General features: G+C 42.8%; 1 pseudogene across 1 annotated transcript in view; it reads right to left on the bottom strand.

The window, feature by feature from the left end:
• LOC308073822 (alpha-1,6-mannosylglycoprotein 6-beta-N-acetylglucosaminyltransferase B-like) overlaps window positions 1-21,348 on the bottom strand; it is a 173,459-nt pseudogene that overhangs the window by 62,203 nt on the left and 89,908 nt on the right. Inside the window, exon 7 of the transcript XR_013935059.1 lies at window positions 15,305-15,469. The product of XR_013935059.1 is annotated as an alpha-1,6-mannosylglycoprotein 6-beta-N-acetylglucosaminyltransferase B-like (transcript). The remainder of the gene's footprint in view (window positions 1-15,304; window positions 15,470-21,348) is intronic.

Below are 21,348 nucleotides of genomic sequence, written 5' to 3'. Positions count from 1 at the left end.
ATAATTATTCATTATTTTCATATTCACACACCGTCTTCAGTCAGTTAATTTTGGGAAGTGAAAACAAAAACATTGAGACTCCACTGAATAATCCCCCTCATGTTGTTGTAATTGCATACGGCACGCACCCATGCAAATCAACTCATTGCCCCTGCCCGGCATACCTGCAAAGCTAACTACTGTAATGACACTATAATGTGTGGGTGGGTGCCCAAATGAAAATTCCTATTTGGATCCATATTGTATAAAATGTGTAGAAATTCATAATTGTCTCCGCCAGAGATGGCGAGAGAGTATGTTTTGACCCTGTCCGTCCGTCCGTGTGTGTGTGTGTGTGTGTCCGTCCGTGTGTGTGTCCGTCCGTCCGTGTGTGTGTCCGTCCGTCCGTGTGTGTGTCCGTCCGTCTGTGAACAGCTAATCTCCGACACCGTTGGCTTGATCGCAGCGAAACTGTGCACACACACTCCCTGGATGCAAATTCAGAACCTCTGCCCCAAATTCTTTACATGGGTCTGTTATAGCGACACCAGGAGGCAGCTTTTTGCAAAACACATTTTTTTACAGAACTCCTACAGATTTTGCCCAAAAATCACGCAAATTGGTACACAGTATCTCTATACTCATGTGATCAACACGGATCTGTCCGATTTTCCATATTCCACCCTGATTGGCAAAAACTGGCTTTCAAAGTTTGCAGGAGTGCTCAGTTTTGAACAAAATGCCTCAAATCATGAACACAGCTTGCAATTTCCCTGACATTTTGCACGCACATTCTCACTATGCCGAGGAAGAAATGCCACTTACATTTTTTTAAATCAGCCTCATGGTGGCGCTATAACAGGCCGATTTGTGTTTTTACCTATAACTGCACCAATCTGTATAAAACTTTGTATGTGCATTCCCCTAGAGGTCAAGGAAAAACTTTTGCCCTGCATTTTTCACATCTGCCTTTTATAGCGTCACCAGGAGGCCGACTTATGTAAATATATATATATATATATATATATATATTACTCCTTCCCATTTTATCCAAATTTCACGCAAATCGGTACACATGATCTCTATAGTCATGTGATCAAGACGGATCTGTTAGATTTTTCATATTCCATCCTGATTGGACATCCTGATTCACATCTAAAGTTTGTAGTAGTGGCTTGTTTTGAACAAAATGCCGCAAATCATGAACGCACGATCGGAACGCAATCGGAACGTCCGATTGTGGTCAAACTTTACATGCACATTCACACTATGTTGAGGAACAAATGCCTAACTGTTATAGCGCCACCAGAAAGTCTAATTTGGCAAAACACATTTTTAGAACAAAATGCCTCAAAATCATGAATGCAGTGTCCGATTGCCGTGCACGGCCTAGGAAGAAATGGCACCCTTCCCTTTTCACATAGTGCCACCAGGAGGCCACAATAACCTTCCGAGGAGCACTTTTTCTAGTTTACAGTCTGTTTTTAGCAGCTGCAAAGCTGCTCTATAAACAGACAGAGACATCGTCATCCGCGACACCTATTTCATCCGCGACACCTATTTGTCATTGGCTGTCCTGGCTGTCCTTCACTACTTTAAGCCAATGGGGACACTTCCCCGTTTAAGCCAATGGGGAGACGGCCCGTACTCAGCAGTACCACCCCTCCCCTCCCTGAGGAAATCAAGGCTCCTTAGTTTCTTCAACAACAGTATTCTGCAAGTGCAACATAGCTTCAGACGGTGCGGACTACAGAGTTAGCTTAAATGCTAGCGTGCTTCCTCAGACCTACTTGGACTATTAAGTTATTATTTGGCCATGTTCTGACTTTAATCTTCGCTATTGTTGGGAAGACCCGTGTGTTGTCTAAGAAGGTTGCCAACACTTATATAAAAAACATAATTAGCATTTAGCGGCGCACATTCAATGTTGCCAGGTTTGGCGAGAAGTCAGGCTATAGAGTTAGCCTAAATGCTAGCGTGCTTCCTCAGACCTAGTTGGCCTATTAAGTTATTATTTGGCCATGTTCACCGTTACTTTAATCTTCGCTATTGTTAGGAAGACCTGTGTGGTGTCTAAAAATGTTGCCACCACTTATATAAAAAACATAATTAGCATTTAGAGTCGCACAGTTGCCAGGTTTGGCGAGAAACAAGCAGGTCTATGATAACAATCACACACACACGCTGACAAGCCGCACACACACGGCACACACACACACACACACACACACACACACACACAATACAGCATGCAGCTGCTAATAATATGACTGTCAAGTCATATTTATTCTTGTTTTACCTCACATTGCACATACTGGCTTCAGTGCTGTCATGCATACAGTGCATGCACCTACTGTACTGAATAATTAGCACACACACTGAGTCTATGAAACGAGCCACATGTTGATTTACACAGTGTATTAGACACAGCCATCTGAGGACTGCCCTGCGACTAGCCCTGATGATCTAACACAGCATGAACGCCTCCCACTGCGAATGCAGCCTGGAACTTTCACGCTGCTTACATAATGACTTTCATGTGTGTGTGTGTGTGTGTGTGTGTGTGTGTGTGTGTGTGTGTGTGTGTGTGTGTGTGTGTCTGTGCGCGCGCGCGCGCGCGCGCGCGTGCGTGCGTGCGCGCGCGCGTGCGTGCGTGCGTGCGTGCGTGCGTGTGTGTGTGTGTGTGTGTGTGTGTCAAGTACTTTATATTGTACCATATTAGTCAGGGTCACACATATCCCACAACACCATCTTGTATGCTAAATGTAGTGAAAATAGTGGTTCCCAACCTTCTCTGGATCTGGGCCCACTTTTGCGTTTGCGGCCCACCCATTACGCACACATTTGACCACTTCACAAAAATGGTCAGATGGGTGGGCCATGTGGATTCTCAGAGCATGTTTATTTAAAAGTTTAAAAAAAAATACCATGACATTTATTTTTACATAAATGTTTTAATATTTATGTTTTATTTGGGGGTCCAATCGCAATATCCTTATGGACCACCAGCGGGCCCGTTTTTCGCTTTCCCCAAATGTCAGCTGTTTATTAGCGTTTTTGTGTTCGCTGGCTCCCGGGTTGCCAAATCATGTGTGTGAAACAAGCGCCGGTGTTGCCACATCCGTGAAACAAGCGGACCATGCTCATATCCCCCGACGGGTATGGTCTAGTACATGTAGTTTGTTTGACTCCAAGGAAAGCATTTGATTCCATTCATTTCAGTGTGGTATGAAAATCAACTTTCAGAGACTTGAAACTGAAGTCCCTGGAGAAAACGTATTATGTATCAACAAAACTAAAACGACGTATTAATTGCATAATGGTAGAGTACACGTAAATGTTTAGTTGTGCATAGGAGATGTATAGCCTGTGCCAGCACGATGAAAGTATACAAGTGAATGATTGTGGACATTATTAATGTTTGGGTAAATGAAATTCAATGTTGTTGTTTTTTCATTATATTACTCTGTGTTTAGTAGGGAGAATCATAATGGAACCGCAACACCAGCCTCCTTCCCCATTGTCGGCCAGCCTCTGAGATTCCTGGCTCTCCACACACACACACAAAAGGGTGATTTTTCTCTGTGAATAGACAATGACATGCATTGATGGTGAAACAGTATGATCCTTCAAGGCCGAGAGCTGGTAGATGTCAGTGATGTTCTAAAGCTCGTGACAGTGCATGTGCACAAACATCTTCAGGGGTGTGTGTATGCAGCAGAGTCAAACAACAATGAGAAAGCTGGCTGGCATGAAATAACCCGCTATTTAATAAGCTCGGTCTATTAACTTCTCGTTCATAAAAAAAAAGATAAGTGAAATTTAATTACAGTTTGGGTGGCAGATGGCAAGAGTGAGAATTCATGGGGCCAATAACAGTACTCGTTCTCCTGGCGTGCTGGTGGAACGGTGGGGTGGGGAGTTATCATACAAACACTGGCAGCAGGCACCAGGCGAAAGTGGGGAAACAGAGAGGCAAATTTTACATATTGGCAACAACAAAATAACACCGCTAAATGACTGCGCAGAACATCATGCTGTGGCACCGTGAAATTTCTCCCAAAACTGGCATCCAAACACAACAGCGGAATTAATAAAGGAAGGTGAGGAGTTTCAAAACCTGGCCAATTGCACTCTCTCTCTCTCTTTGGTAACTGCTAACTCAGCTGCTGAGGGGAAGTTGACTTTCTTTCAAATAGGTTGTTTTCAACTCCATTTGCTAATAGCTCCTCTACAGTGGCAAAGAAATAGAAAAGTTCAAACTAGAAAAGTGTGCTCCTCACCTAGTTTGCCTACCCAGGGCTGTGTTGCGACCTTTTATATGGCCACCATGAGGCCGATTTGAAACATTTATAATGCCAGATCGTCCTTGGACTATTGGGAGTGTGCTTTCAAAGTTTCACGCCAATCGGACAATGTGTTATGATTTGTGACATTTTGTGCAAAACAGGCCCCTCCTGCAAATTTTTAAACCCAATTGTAGCATACTAGATTCTCGGGGCCCATCCGCTGTGTGGGGCTTTGTGTTTGTTGGTCCCTCCGTGTCCCTCTCTCTGTGTCTGTGTCGCTGCAGCACAGAGTGGGCAGTAGAGATGGGATTTATGTGTCTTTGAAGGGAGGCGGATCGTGGGGTTCTGTTCCTTTCAAAGAGGCATTGTGAATACTGGCTCATTTATGGCTCAGGTGTATATTATAGATACGTAGAAATAGATATAAATATGTATGTATTGATATGTCATAATAGTATGTGTGTTTGTATTGTAGATATAATTTATATGTGACTGTAAGTATGTGTTATTATGTACTATAATACAGCATATGACATTATAACATAGATAGATGTTATAAGGTAGAATATTATGATATATAACATTTTATTGCAACAATTATTGTAATATGTAATTGATATATATATATATATATGTATAATAATATATAACATATATATGTAGAAGATATATAAACGCGGCCCTAACCTCTAGTAATATACAAAATAATACATATGATTATAGTATATGATGTTGTGATATATAACATTGTATTGCAATAAGTATTGTGTGACATCGTGGCAAATGGTGGCGAGGCAATAGATTAGCGGTGTTAGTATTATTATGAGGTGCGCCCCCCCCCCCAAACAGGGTTTGCAGAGGCGAAGAGAGAAGCCCTGCTGTATATCCAAAAAGTCCAACCTAAATGTACAGAAATGTGCTCTCGGGGCTATCGGGCCCAAAATGTAGTGTAACTAGAAGTTCTGCCCGCTACGCGGGCAGAATTCTAGTCCCCCCCCCCCTACCCCCCCCAAAGAAAATGTCGTTTGGGGGTACAAAATCATGGGATAAAAAAAAAAAAAAAAAAACCCAGAGGGTCTCACCCCCCCCCACCCCCCCCCCCCCCTTAGGGGTCCCTGGGGTCTCCAGGCCGTGACCTACAGACACTGCGAAGGAAAACTGTGAAGCCACAGCCACGCATGCAAGATGTTGCACATGAATTCTGCAGCCGCACTGAGGCGCTCCAACACAAACACTCTGACATTAAGCTTCACACAACAAACATCAGCAGCACACACAAACATTCACCACAATGACAAACAAATTACGTCCGCGCAAAAATAAGCAAGGGCTCGCTTATTTTGGGGTTCAAAAATCGTGGGATAAAAATTTCCCCCAAAAAAGTTTTTTTAACAGCGCTTCGCCTCCTGCCGTCCTTCCTCTCTCTCCCTGTCCCTCTCCCTGTCCCCCTCCCTCCCTCCCTCCCTCTCTCTCTCTCTCTCTCTCTCTCTCTCTCTCTCTCTCTCTCTCTCTCTCTCTCTCTCTCTCTCTCTCTCTCTCTCTCTCTCTCTCTCTCTCTCTCTCCCTCTCTCTCTCCCTCTATGTCTCTCTGTCTCTCTCTGTCCGTCAGCGAAAATTCTGTCGCCGGTTCTCTCTCTCTCTCTCTCTCTCTCTCTCTCTCTCTCTCTCTCTCTCTCTCTCTCTCTCTCTCTCTCTCTCTCTCTCTCTCTCTCCCTCTCTCCCTCTCTCCCTCTCTCTCTCTCTCTCTCTCTCTCTCCCTCTATGTCTCTCTGTCTCTCTCTGTCCGTCAGCGAAAATTCTGTCGCCGGTTCTCTGAATTTTTAAATAGGCTCTGTCATGAATAATTGAGCACACATATGAAGTGAAACAACTAAATTCTATCCAAACGATATGTTATAAGTAAATTCCGTGCCTCAGAGAAGAAGTTTGAGAGCGTTTTATAAGCTAAAGTAAGAAATGAAGGCACTCGCACCCTGACTCGCACAAAACAATGGCTGGCGTTCGTCTTTTGTCGGCTGCACTCGGAGCCATTCGGGCTCACTCGAACTCGCCACCTGATTGGCCAGCTTTTGCTGTCAATCACAGAACGATGAGCGACGTTGCCATGTCCAGGTTTTGTAAGCGTGAAGTGGGTGTAAATTGGTTAGAGAAAGTGCGTCGACGCATGCGCAGTGGGCAGCTTTGTGTGTTAGGTTGCTTGTTGCTCGCTTAGGTTGCTTGTTGCTCGCGCACGATCTGGCAACAGCGGGTTTTTTGGTCGGGTTTTTTGGTGGGTTTTTTGGTCGTTGCTTTCAGCCAACAATCGGGATTGTAGGTTAGATGAAGGGGGGGGAGTCATGTAGTGAGGCCTCAATGTACTGCAGAAGCACAGAGAGCATGTAGTTCGAGTGACCATCTGTTTGTATTGAGAGAGAGAGAGAGGCGCAGGCAACTCGACAGTAATATATTGCGACGCATTGTGGGCTTGTAGATCTGCTATTTTCAAATAGCTGAAAAGTATATAGGGCTGAAGTGGTTAATATATGTGTTGAAATAATAATCAAAATGTACAAAGTAGATATTGTAGCCCTATTATACATTAGTATAATGTAATGTACACGTTCATTGCAACAGCGGTCTCTCTGTGTCTCTCTCTCTCTCTGTGTGGAGGGAGCATGGTCGAGTGAGCATGAGTTTGTATTGAGAGAGAGAGTGGACAATGTTGCCATGTCCATTAATTGTATTATAGGATGGGAATGTAATCTGAATGACAGATGACATGACTATAGAGATAATGTCTACCAATCAATCAAATTATTAATCAGAAATCTAAATGTTTTGAAAATAGCTGAAGTTTAAAAAAGTGCTTAAGTTCTTAGTGATTAATAATCACAGTATACTCCAATACATAATATGTATGATTCTGAAATGGTCATTGTGCATAATTCATTCTTACTTTAAGTATATTTTGATGCTGATACTTTTAATGTAACATTTTGAATGCAGGACTTTTACTTATGACAACATATTTTTACACTGTGGTATTGCAACTTTTACTGAGGTCCAAAATCTGAGTGCTTCCTCCACCACTGCTGAACATCCCATGAAGGACATGAAGCATGTGCACTCAATGATTTTTTTTCCTTTTACGTGTTCTTCATTAAAAAAATATAAAAGGGGGTGCAAGGACGGCTAAAAAGTAACAGTTTTTTATACTTACCAGGTTCATGGTCTAGAACAGTTCTTTAACAATCAAAGAAAAATAACAGCACTAATGGAAAAGGCTCTTGTCAATCAACCAATTCCAACCTTGTAACATTATTCACCGAAGTAAAATTTTGAAATGGGTCAATTTGACCCGAACACAACATAAGAGCCGCAACAATGTCATGTAACCCTCTTACCAGCTGCTGCATGTCTGCTGTGAACACAAACGAGTGCTTTTTTTTTCTCACCTTGAGCTTCAGGTATTTAAAACGAATGAATAGGATTCTGGGACAGGGGTCTGACTAGAGATTAACGAGAACAAAACCTCTTTTGTTGCATTTGATTGCTATTCTTAGTCTAAATCAATAGGGATTGCAGCTGTTGATGCTTTAAAGTTTCAGATTGATGAAGCTATACATGATTGTTAAGGACCCACAAATCAGAGCTCTTGTACCTCACAAGGTATTATGTTTTCAGTTTTACCCCCCATAATTATTCAAATTACATTTTACCCATTTTACCCTTTTCATCCGTTTTCTTAAAATATCCACAAAATGTAAAAACACTCATGTTGCAGCTCAGGAACTCTATTATACTATAAACTATAAGTACTATAAACCCCAACAGACTTAATCACAAACAAAATGTGTTGAAGATGAACAGGTGGCAAAGTCAAACGATTGGAAAATACCAACAGCATTGTTGCCGTTTCTAGCAATTAGCGACCAGGATCCAAATACAGAATACAGAATAAATAAAGTTAATTCTAACCCTGAAGCTAAAGTTGTACTTCTTCACAAACTGCCGTCTCATGGCCTGCTGCGTCTCTAAGGATTCTGAACACACACAGACGGCAGCAGCTATACACAATGGAATTATGATACTCACAGATGGTGTGGGTGTGTGTCTGTGAGTGTGTTTGTGTGTTTATGGACAGGGGGCAGTTGTTTTGTATGTGTGTTTTCATTTCCCACTGATGTCACGTAAATCAATGCACTTTTATAGAATGTGTGTGTGCGAGCGCATGCGTTGCGAGTGTGTGTGCTTCTGTGAGCATAGTTCTCTCGTTCACTTGCCAAGGACTCATGGGATTCCATGAAGGATTCAAAAGCTACAGTCTGCTCTGTTAACACCCCCTGGGGGTTAAAGCTGAGATACACAAGAGAACTAAGAACACTTTATTTTCAAACCTCTCTCAACCTTGACAACAATTCCATACACTACAGTATAGTACACCTACACTGATACCACTGCCATGCTTGCCCCAACACTTAAAGTACTATGGTCTATAGCTCTATAGCACATTGGTTCCCAAACAGTGGGTCCTACAACCATTTTTGGGGGTCTCAAGGAAATATCCTTTCAAAAGATTTTCTAATATGAAAAACTACAAAATGTAGGGGGAAAAAAATATAGACAATCACATTAATTTCATAAGTAAATAACAAAATCTGTCAATTAATTTTTTTCAGGGGGAAAATACTAGCGGATCTACAAGCTCACATCACACTGTGATGCGTTGTGAGCTTGTAGATCTGCTATTTTCACTATTTTTGAAATAGGCCTTAAGTTGTTAATTCATAATGTCATTTTGTAAGGGTCCCTTTCGGGGCCTGGGTTAGGGTTTTATCTCTTGGGTCTTAGACTGAAAAGTTTGGGAACCCCTGGTCTAGAATGTTTAGCCCATTGACCATTGATTCATGGTTTACTTGACATCACTGCCAACCATTTCCCAAAGCATCCAGTAGTTTGTTTGATTTTGGAGGAAGCCATTGGTTTCTGTTCATTTTTGTACGGCATCAAAATCAACTTGCAGAGTAAGTAATGCTATATTGAATGTACTTTAAAGTCCTGCTTGTTTTGAAAGGTCTAGCAGAAAATGTGTCCCTGGAGAAATTATTGATTTACAGACAAAATGAACTGATATGATATGAGATAAGGTTTGGGGGGAATGTACAGGCTTTCATGCCCTGAGGTGTTATTCATGTTTCTCTCTGTTGTTTTGCGTGCGTGCGTGCGTGCGTGCGTGCGTGCGTGCGTGCGTGCGTGCGTGCGTGCGTGCGTGCGTGCGTGCGTGCGCAAAAACCTGCATGAGCATATCCACTTAAATCCCAGTATCGGTATTGTGGGGAAAGCTTTCGCTGAAAATAACAGATCGACAAGCTCAGACAAGCGGCTATTTTCAGCGAAAGCTTTCTCCACAATAACAGAAAACAGAAAAGACACTAGTATTGAGCCCTGAGGGACTCTGGTTACCCATATGGGGTTTAAGTGGTTAATGTGTGTGTGTGTGTGTGTGTGTGTGTGTGTGTGTGTGTGTGTGTGTGTGTGTGTGTGTGTGTGTGTGTGTGTGTGTGTGTGTGTGTGTGTGTGTGTGTGTGTGCGCGCGTGTGTGTGTGTGTGTGTGTGTGTGTGTTGAGAACGAGAGCAGATTCTACTGTATATAGCCCTACTCTGCTGCACTTTCCACTTAACATCTAATGACAGCAGAATGCTAATATATCCACCTTAACCTCTGCACACAATGGACTGCAAAGGTGTGTGTGCGCTCGTGCATATGCATGTGCGATTGTGCGTGCATGTGACCCTGCATGCAGAGCTCAGCCAGCTGGTCTGAAGGTCACAGCTGTCTGAGAGGGGGCCAAGGGTGGCATTGCAAGCTGGCACTGCCCAGCATTACCTTGACCTTATGCATAATCTCACCTTCCCAAAGTCTCTGTCCTGCTCTTTCTTATTCATTCTCCTTTGTCCCCCCCCCCCTCCCCGGACTCCCTCCCCTCATCTTTTGTCTCCCTGCTCCTGTTGTTCTCCCTGACGTCTCTCCTTGCTGTGCTTTCTGTAGATCTCTCCGTTGTACCCTCCCGCTGTCTCACATCACCTTGTAGCTCTCAGTAGCACTGACTCTACTTCATCATTCAGAGGTCAGTCTAGTCTGTATAGTCTCCAGGGGGGGGGGGGCGATATGCAGTGGTGGAAGAAGTATACTCAGATTTTTTTGTATTACTTAAAAGTAAAAGAAGCAAAACCACCTCATTAAAAATACTTTGTTACAGGTAAAAGGCCTGTATTCAAAATGTCACTTGAATTCACTGGAATTCATCAGATTAAACTTAAAGTACCACGGTAAAAGTTTTTATGACATTTTTCATAATCTGTCTATATAAAAGTATATAGAGCTTAAGTGGTTGATGTATGCTTTGAATTCATGTAAATCTGAAAATTAACTAGTAACTAAAGCTGTCAAATAATTCTAATGGAATAAAAAGTACAAGATTTGCCTTGTAGTGGAGTAGAAGTTTAAAGTATCAAAACATGGACATACTCAAGTAATGTAAATGTACCTCAAAGCTAGCTAGTTACTTTCCACCACAGGCGATGCCACGGAGAACGAGAGAGATTACATGGACACACCGCAACATGTAAGCCCAACATTCACGCATGTGATCTATACACAGAATACAATAGTTTACAGGATTATGCATGGCACAGCTTGATGTTTTTTCCTGTTATTGATCAAACACCCGTCCCCAGGCAAAAGGTAAGACTTTTCATTCAGTTCCTGAAGCCTCCTCTCTCTTTTGTCTTTTTCCAACAAAGAAAGCGACCTGATTTACACGGCATGTTATGTTCCTCGAGTTGCTGTGTAAACGATTCGATGTTCAAACTGAGCCCTTTGTTTGGGTTGGTAATTGGTTGCAAAAATCCCAAACAAAACGAAAACCATAGATGGCTGATTCTCTCAAATGGATGACAGCTTTTAAAATGGCGCATAGCTTGCCAAGGTGCTTAATGAATTCTGAGGGCGGTGAGAAAATGGGCACTTGATATCAAATTAATATTTGAGGTGGGCTTAAGCCAAATTCATACTCTGTCGTACGACAGATTTTCACAGAGCACACAGCTGCGTGACAAAGAGCTTTACTTTTTCATGTATGAAGGCACTCATACGGTACATGGAATTTGTTCTGGACTGAACCGCTCAAATTGAACGAACTATGGGAATACTGAAAGGTCAGAATAAAGCTCTTCAGCTGTTGTGACTGTCAGATAAAGGTCAGGACTGAACTGTTGATTGAAGTTTCTGACGGTGCCACTGTGTCGCTGGTAGGCACTACACACCCAGGCTCACGTGCATCAATGCACACATTGCGCCTGCATACCAGCGGGTGTCAAACGCTTTGTGCCCAAGGCATACAGTACCAAAGGGCAAGTAAAAATGTCCTGTATTTATTTCTGTGCCAAATAGCCTCTTTAACATGCTATGACTCTTATCTGTAAACGTTTGTTTATTTACTAATGCCAAAGTTTCGTCATTGAAACTCTACTTCAAACTTTCACAGATTTGCAAAAATAGCAATAACTCATCTACAAGCTCACAATGTGTCGCGATGTGACACATTGTGTGGGATCTTGAATATTTTGTATATAACATCTAAAATTTTCGAATTGAATTTACAGTACCTCTTTATTGGGAAATGAGTGTGCACATAGTGCTGATATGGTAAATTAAAGATAAGTCAGAACGTTTCGCATAGTTTTATATATTGCAAATAGTGTGTTGTTTGCACAAAATCACCTGAACTTGACTCACAACACACCAGTATGGGTACCGCTATACTGTATGTTCTCTCTCTCTCGCTCTCTCACACACACGCACACGCACACACACACACACACACACACACACAGACACACACACACACACACGTGTTCTCTCTCTCTCTCTCTCTCTCTCTCTCTCTCTCACACACACACACACACACACACACGCACACACGCACACACACACACACACACACACACACACACACACACGCACACACGCACACACACACGCACACACGCACCTCGTCTATCCTTGTCCTCGTTTCTGCCACGGGCATTTAAAGAAATCATCATTCTTTCTCTCCTCTGTTTACTCAGACCTCCCTCTATACTCCACCCACCCTCTGTTGTTTTTGTTTGATTTATTTCATTTTCTGAGTAAACACCAAACCCCACCCAATCAAAATGAAAGCCAGAGAGGGAAACAGAATTGAATCAACACAGCTACCCTATTGGAATTTTAAAGACAGTGAACTGGAGCAGAATGTTCGAGCTGGTATAGTGAAATGGAGGGTTTTGGCAGGGGAGCAAGGTTAGCATAGGCCAAGGGCCTGTAGTCAATTCAAATTGGACATGTTTTCCACTTCAATGAGGGCCCATAGTTTGTTGAAAATGTTGAGCCTCATTCGAGGGTGGCTGAAGGTTAAAATAGTGCCAGTATAAGCTATGAATAACTGAGATGTAAACTAACACACACACACACACATGCACGAACACATGCACACCCACACGCACGCACGCACGCACGCACGCACGCACGCACGCACGCACGCACGCACGCACGCACGCACACACTCACTTTCCAGATACTTTTACTTGAATCGCTAATGTTTTACTTGCATCCACAGTTGTCAGATTTTGTAAGGCTTGGCAAACACTTGAAAACCCCTGAACCTGTGCTATTAAGATAGCAGTATCATCTGGTAATGTAATGGCCTGCTATAACAGCTGAGGACATACGATAGAGAATAACAGATCCCCTCAATACGCCGTAAGGAAAGACGACATCAATCACAACGACAGAGGGCTATTTCTAACCTTGTTAGTGTATTTTAGGGAGAGATTTTGGATGCTTTGGAACCAGGATGAAGCGTGTGCTGAAACTGCGCCCACTCAATTTAACTCAACATTTCTGACGTTAACAAAATACCAACCCCCTAGTGCATTAGGGGAACAACTTAGAGTCAAGAAATGTATTGCTGTGAAGAAGACTTCATAAAACCTATTTGTTTGGTCACTGAATGCTCACCTTAACATTCAGGAAGCAACGCGTACTTCCTATGCTCCACATTATCCCTTAGCCACCTCCCATCAATCGCTTCCTGTCATCCACCCTCTCTGTCTCTCTTTCATCTTACGCTCTTCCTTCTGGCGCTGGTGGAACTCTTGTCATCTCATCATCGTTCCTTCCCCTCCAACCTCCTGTTATCACCTCAGTCCCTTCTCTTCCCTTCCAACCGCCTGTTATCACCTCAGTCCCTTCTTCTTCCGCTATCTTCTCTTGCTTCTTCCTACAGCGCTGCTAAAAGTTGACATTGTGTTTTTGTACTGTAATGTTGTATGTTAACTCTCTCAGTGCCAAGAGTATTTTCATAAAGTACTCCCCCAGTGCCAGCAATTTGCGTTTTTTTTTTGTTGTTTTTTTTTGTAATTTTTCATTCAAATAAATGATCTGATTGGGTTTTTAAACCCATAATACAGTTCTACCAGTAGAGAGCAACAAATCGACACATTGATGATCTCGCTGGCTCACTCGCCCCCTCTCAAACAGGCTCACGTCACATCCGGTCATAACCGGATGTTGACATTTTTGACAATCGTTGATCGGGCTAAATTACGATGTGATACACGACTACGATGACTGATCGTCACCCAGACCAAAGAGAGTAGACGTGGACCTCTCCGTTTGTTTTTTAAACCGTGTGAAAAACCGTGACTTTCCCTATTCTGGCCAAAAATGACCGCGGGAAAAAAATGAGAACCGGAAACGGAATCTGCGTCATGAAACCGGAACCCAATGAGTCTGAAGGAGTCAGGAAGCGAAAGTGATCATGAAAAATAAACAGAATAGCGCGACCACAGTCAAAAGTAAAAACTCTGGATTTCTCGTGCTGGCACTGAGGGTACTCGGGAAAAACTCGGGATATCTCGGGGCGTGGCACTGAGAGAGTTAAAAAAAAAGTCTATAAATATATTGTTGAAAAAAAGGAAAAGAAAGTGGGTATAAGTAACTGGGCCTCACAATTCACCTATCTATGTATTTATGCATGTACTGTATGTACACGTATGTACACGTATGTATGTATGTAAGTACACTGTGGAGTCTCGCCTCAATACCCCCGATCAGGTGAGAGTTTCCGCAGGGCCAGCCAGCATGGTGACGACAGAGTTCAGCACCTCGGACAGCGCCACTGCCTAGGGCGCGTCATTGAAGGGAAGTAGGCTACCTTCCAAATTTTATTCTCAATCAGCTTGATGTGATGACACCTGTGCGCTGAGTGACAGGCTGGAGACAGCTGCGCTGAGTTGGTTCTGATCAGGCTGTTTGACTTTTAAGCTCAACACTCTTTTTGAGTGGCCAAACAGCATTGGCCATGCCTTCGGGTCTTCAGTTAAGTCTGGTGCTTAAGACAAAATAGGGCCCTCTGTCTGACTCAACGCTAGCTCTCCTTGCTGAAGGATCTCTCTCTCATCGAGCGGTGCGCGATTATACTCCACTGACTTTTCCTGTCGCACATTTGCTGTGGTTAGATACATTACTGATGTTCTCGTTTCCTGTCTCCTCTGTAGGCAAATTAGGAGAGCGACGGATCGCTCCGTTATTGCAGAATATTGTTTTGTAAATGCCCAGACTGGATAGAAGTTTATTTTGATTTGTTTTGAGAAACCCCCTGAATAAAAGTATCATTGCTTTTGAACTTGACACTATGTATTGTATGTATGTATGTATGTATGTATGTATGTATGTATGTATGTATGTATTGTATGTATGTATGTATGTATGTATGTATGTATGTATGTATGTATGTATGTATGTATGTATGTAGGCTATGTATGTATGTATGTATGTATGTATGTATGTATGTAGGCTATGTATGTATGTATGTATGTATGTATGTATGTATGTATGTAAATAGTCTGTCTGTCTGTCGGTCGATCAATCCATCAATCCATCAATCCATCAATCCATCCGTCCATCCGTCCATCCGTCCATCCATCACTCACTCACTCCTTGCTCCTCTCACCTTCTTCTGGTCCCTCCATCTCTGTTGCAGCTTGGCATCCAGGCGGTTGGCGGCTGTGGCCCACTGCTGTGCCAGCCGTCGGATGCGACGCTTCATGAAGCTGAGGGACTCCTTCCCCGCTCCCACCTGGTCCAGCAGGACAGACAGGTCTGTACGAAAAGCAGCCTGGAGGAGGATGAGATGGATGGAAAGAGGGAAAAGGTGAGACAGGAAGTAGGAGGAGAGGAGTGCGGGGGGACAGGGATAGAAAGGTGATGGAGAGAGGATAGAGGTGATGGAGGGAGAGTAGAGAGGTGATGGAGGGAGGGCAGAGATGATGGAGGGAGGATAGACATGGGAGGAGAGAAAGAGGCAGACTGAGATAACTTACTTATCTTTAACGTTACATGAGTAGTGTAGTGTTCTCATGCAGTGTAGGGAACTGTCACTAAACACCAAGATAAACCGCAGCCAATGAAGACAGAGTCGAAGTAAGATTTGACCATTTACTGTTGCTCTTCCTCATTAACATGACGGTGAAAACTGCAAAATAATAAACAATACAAACATTCAGTGTCTGTGTACTTAATTGATGGCATTGCAACTACAATCAGAGTAAAAAGAAATCAGGTGAGTAGCAAATCACATAACAATCACAAGGCACACTTCAAAGCAATTAGCTAGATGACAGACACCTGTGCACTAGGCTACTAGTACTACTATACTCTGCATGCAGCAGAAAACATGGTTAAATAATTAACTTTTCCCAAATTCCAAATAAACATTCACAAAACATCACAAAGAATTACAATAACTGAAATCAACAACACAACTCACGACATTGCGTCTAAAAGGCTTCCAAGTGGGTTAGATGGCTTTTAGGGCTCACAGCTCTGAAATGCTGTTCTCTGTGTGTTCTCTGTGCACTGCTGCATCAAAATGGTGCTGACAGGAAGTGACTCTAGTTCAGTCAGACAACTCTTAGATTGGATTAGAATATATATTTATTAGCAATATATATTTAGCAAGCTTGAGCATGGTATAGAAACAAGAGGAAGCATAGTTTGGCGTCAGGCCTCTGAATCCATTCATTCCCTGTAAGGATAACATTTTAATGAATGTTACATGCCAATTAGCATTTACAGGGAATGAATTAAACCCCCAAGGGGATCTAGAAACAGAGCCTACAGGTGGATGCCGGGGAGGCGGTGGGATGAGACTATTCATGGTCAGCAGCATACGTAGCAAGCAAGGGCAGCAGATCCGGCAGGATCTCGGCAGCAGAGCAGCAGCAGCAGCAGCGTCGCACGTCAGAGCAGCAGAAGAGCGCAACCAGACTGAACAGGTAGGCAGAGCATTACTTATAACTCACCGACCAGGAGAAGAGTGCATGTGACTTAGTCACCTGATCGGTTAGCCCAATCCCTTGAGTTGCCTGGCCTGAACTAGCTCCGTAAACTGCGCCTCATTTCAGTCAGACAACTCTTAGATTGGATTAGAATATATATTTATTAGCAATATATATTTAGCAAGCTTGAGCATGGTATAGAAACAAGAGGAAGCATAGTTTGGCGTCAGGCCTCTGAATCCATTCATTCCCTGTAAGGATAACATTTTAATGAATGTTACATGCCAATTAGCATTTACAGGGAATGAATTAAACCCCCAAAACAGCAAGAACCCCCAAAACGGCTTGAGAGCACAGGGCCTGACGCCGGACCAACCATCTGTGAGAATGGTGGAGCTCCATAATTTAACATGATATAATGACTGAGTTCCTCATCATACATTTTTTTTTTAATTTAACTAAACAAATGCAGCATGCATCCATGTGTTCAGCGAGCCTGATGAATCCAGGTACCCGCTGATCCCTGAATTCAGGAGTCCTAGACGGTATCCTAATATGGCGTCCACGCTGTGCCGCACCAACTCGGATTCGAAGAGGACATTCTATATTTATTTATTTTTCAAAGAAATCTGCTATATATATACACATATATATATATAATGAGTCATCCTATGATGAATGATAACTATTGTTTATCATCCATAATAAATAAAGTGTACTGACTATGTGTGTAAAGACGTGCTATCTTTACTTAAAATCTGAATCAGTACCCAACGATTCCTGAGCAGCATTTATACTAATAGACTGCGCTTGATATGATTAGCCTGACTGCATAGCCATAGAAAAACCCAACATTTTTTTTTTTTTTTTAACGCTGCCATAGAAAACCCAACATTTTTTAACGCTGCCATAGAAAACCCAAATCTTTTTTAACGCTGCCATAGAAACCCAACATTTTTTAACGCTGCCATAGAAACCCAACACTTTTTAACGCTGCCATAGAAACCCAACATTTTTTAACGCTGCCATAGAAACCCAACATTTTTTAACGCTGCCATAGAAAGCCCACCATTTTTTAGCGCTACCAAGGAAAGCCCAACATTTTTTAGCACTATAGAATAACCAACATTTTTTAGCACCATGACATCACCACTAAACTAAATCCCCAGCAATCCACCCGAGTTGTAATTAAAGCGTCAATAATGCTCAAGCAGCATTTATTGAATTAGCGATAGAACAGCGAGAGCACTCATACTCATGAGCTTTTTGCCTGCAGAATGTCATCCTTATTAACCAATATCTACGTAAGCTCCTGAGGACCATCGCCCCATAGATTTAGAGAAGCAGAAGACAAGCAGCGCTGCAGGTGTAGCTACACCAATACGGAGGATGGAGAAAGCCCGCAGCTTGAGCAGATCTCTCGCAGCTTTGCAGTGAACCAGTTCAAGTTTAGGCCTACAGATGGAGAGACAAACACAATGTTATTTGCAATTCTGGATTAGCCCGGCCATCCTATGACCAATTTAACCCATTTTGGGTTCATGTTGCCATTTACCGTATAGCAACATGCATTTTATATATATATATATATATATTTTTTTTATAACTATTTGAAGTTTCCAGAACTTAGTCAGGATTTAGAAGGCGATTTTTAAATCGGCCTTGGTCTAAATGGGTTAAGCGCCATGTGGCAGCATGTTAGCAATTAGCATCATAGCAGTTGATGCAGAAAGAATATGGTATACAAGCTTAAATTATAGCTTGCAGAGCTTGACGCAGATTATTAGACATGTGAATAATATTAACTAACGCCGATATCCCTCTCCATCCATAGCCTAATAGATTTAGCACGAAATGCCATCTGTTGCAAGTCTGAATCGGCCCAACAGAGCCAGACGCCAGAGGGTTGGCAGAATTGATTTAGCAGAGTTTAGCAGCGAGGCTAGGCAGCTCAGTAGATGATGCAGCATAGTGCTGAGAACACTGAGAAGCCCACATCTCGAGCAGCTCTCTCACGCTGCCTTGAGAGCTCACAGAGCCGCCAAGAGCGTAGGAATTATTCTTGCAATTACCATGGTAAGCCACCCTGGACGAGATGACGCCGTTATAGACCGCTGGGACAGGAATTTACTTCCTGAAGCCACTCACACATCCACAGTGAAAAGTGCGTGCTTCACTGTGGATGTGTGGGGACGCATGCTGCACGCCAATGCGCGAGTGTGGCCTCAAATCCTGACACAGTCAGTTGCACACCGCAAGCTGCTGGTTGCGCTGCAACACTCGTCACCAGTGATGAACACACCGTGATGTGGTGCCAAATATGCCGTGAGCATCCCAATCTGGCGGATAAAGCAGCGCCTTTTATACGGGGACAAAGACTTCCAGTCACCCAGCTTTTGATAAGCATGAGAAAAGCAAAGAGCCCATCAACATAGTGTAACTATTGATAACAGGAGCAGCCAGGATCGGAGTCCCTCTTTATCCGTCCTGCGAGATATTTCTCGGATTGGTGCGCACCAGCCAACATTGACAAATGACTGATATCTTGACTCTACTAAAGCCCCACCATCTATCCTGTTGCAATAACTTTACTTCTGTAAGCTTGTTGCTCATAACATGACAACATCACTTGGCAACCAACTTTTCTATATACTGACCATATACCTTCCACATGGAAGCAAGCATGCCATGATAGCTTGTGCTACCACAATCCAGAGCTATCCCCATAAGCAAGCCATGCTGAGTTAGCTTGTGCTACAATCAATTTGATAGCTTTACGCATGGGAAGTAAAACATGCTGTGTTTAGCTTGTGCTACCGACCATCCAAGCTTCCACATAAGAAGCAAAACAACTGAATTAGCTTGTGCTACGAACAATCCGAGCTCCCACGTGGGAAGCAAAACATGCTGTGCTAGCCTATGCTACAAACAATCCGGAGCTATCCACATAAGCAGCAACACATGCTGTGATAGCTTGTGCTAAACAATTCGCCTCCACATAGGCAAAACATGCTGTGCTAGCCTGTGCTACAACAATCTAATCTTCCACATAGAAGAAAACATGCTGAGCTAGCCTGTGCTACAAACAATCTAAAGCTTCTATAAAGAAGCAAACGTACTGTGTTAGCCTGTGCTACAACGTCTCTACCATCTCTTATCCAAGTGTATGCAGCAAAATGAGAATCCCTTAGCTCATCCTGATCCTTAACAAGTGTAATTTAGCAATATAAGAGCATAGCAACGGTAGAATGCAACCAATAACGTCTAATCTGCACTGCAAGTTCATTTGATTATTTCATCGTAATATGAAACGGCCTACTTTACCTCCACCACATATTAGAGCAATTGAACTGCTACATGATTTGACACTGACACTGACACTGTTGAAGACACGAGGCCTGCAAACCTGACTTCCCCAGTATCCAAGGTGAACGCACTCATCCCCATCGGCATTAGGCATCCCCTCACCATGCATTAAGCCGGACATGGAAAAAGAAGCACAAAGCAGAATATCAATAAATGCTGATAAATGACTTTGCGTGATATTGCTTTCAATTGCTAAATGTGATGTAGATGAATGCAGTATTAATGAGGTAGTGGCCATAGCGCTAGTAGTAACTTAGCATGTTCATGATCGGCACGTTTGCAGCAATTTTAGTACTAGCAGCATTAGTCGATTATAGCAGTGGTAGCAAGTCCACATCATTAGCATAATCATGATTAGCAGACATTTTGCCAGCAATTGCAGAATGAGTAGCATTAATGCAGTAGCCTAGGAATGCAGTCAACATAATTAGCATGATCATCATGATGGCACTAGTAGGAGTAGCATGCATTGACTGCAGAAACAATGTCAGCAGTTTTAGCCTAATCATGATCAGCAGTCAGTTAGTAGCAGTTGAAGAACGACTAGCATAATCTGAACAGTAGAAGCATGCAGTGAGCTTTAGCATAATGGAGACCATCGTGTTGATGGCAGCAATCTAGTACAATTTAGTACAGCAACTTCAGCACTAACATGAACATTGAGATGATGGCAGCAATTTAGTGCTGCAACTTTATCAACATGAACAGTGAGTTTTCCTACTCTGCAAATAGATGCCAGACAGCTACACGAGAGATAACTAATTTCAATGAATTCTAGCAGCATTAACATTTAAACTGCAGTGCAACTACTTCTTGAATACTACTCACAAGTTAGCTTCCCCTCTCTCCTTCGCATGGGTAGAGAAGTGTTCGGTCATCAACTATAAGCCTCAAACAACATCCGGTGGACGAGCTCTTCAGAATAAGAGTACCGTCTAAAGCCACTGAACTATCCATGAATACAATAACTATAAATTAAGCAAGATGCAGCCAACTGAGCATATCCGTGTTTTAACCAGTAGCCTACATAAAGATATTAATCTGAACATTAGAGCCAGAACAAGCAAAACGACTCACAAAGTGACGCCATGCCCTCTCTCTCTATCTACCATGGCAGTAGCACTTACCAGCCATATCGCGCGCATCCGTTCCTCTGTGAACGATAGATCGGTGATGTCATCTTTTGAGAGAGAAGCAAGCAACTAGGTCTAGAAACCCAATCTTGAGATAAAGTGAACTACTTTGAGCAAATACACGCTAAACTGGGGACCATAACAGAACCCCGAGCCCATCGTTGCTACGATAAGGAAACAGAAACTTAAGCAACACTGTTGGTGAACTACCGTTAACC

Source organism: Gymnoscopelus braueri (genome assembly GCF_963280865.1).
Source record: "Gymnoscopelus braueri genome assembly, chromosome: 2".
NCBI lineage: Eukaryota > Metazoa > Chordata > Actinopteri > Myctophiformes > Myctophidae > Gymnoscopelus > Gymnoscopelus braueri.
This window is presented reverse-complemented; position numbering and strand designations above follow the sequence as displayed.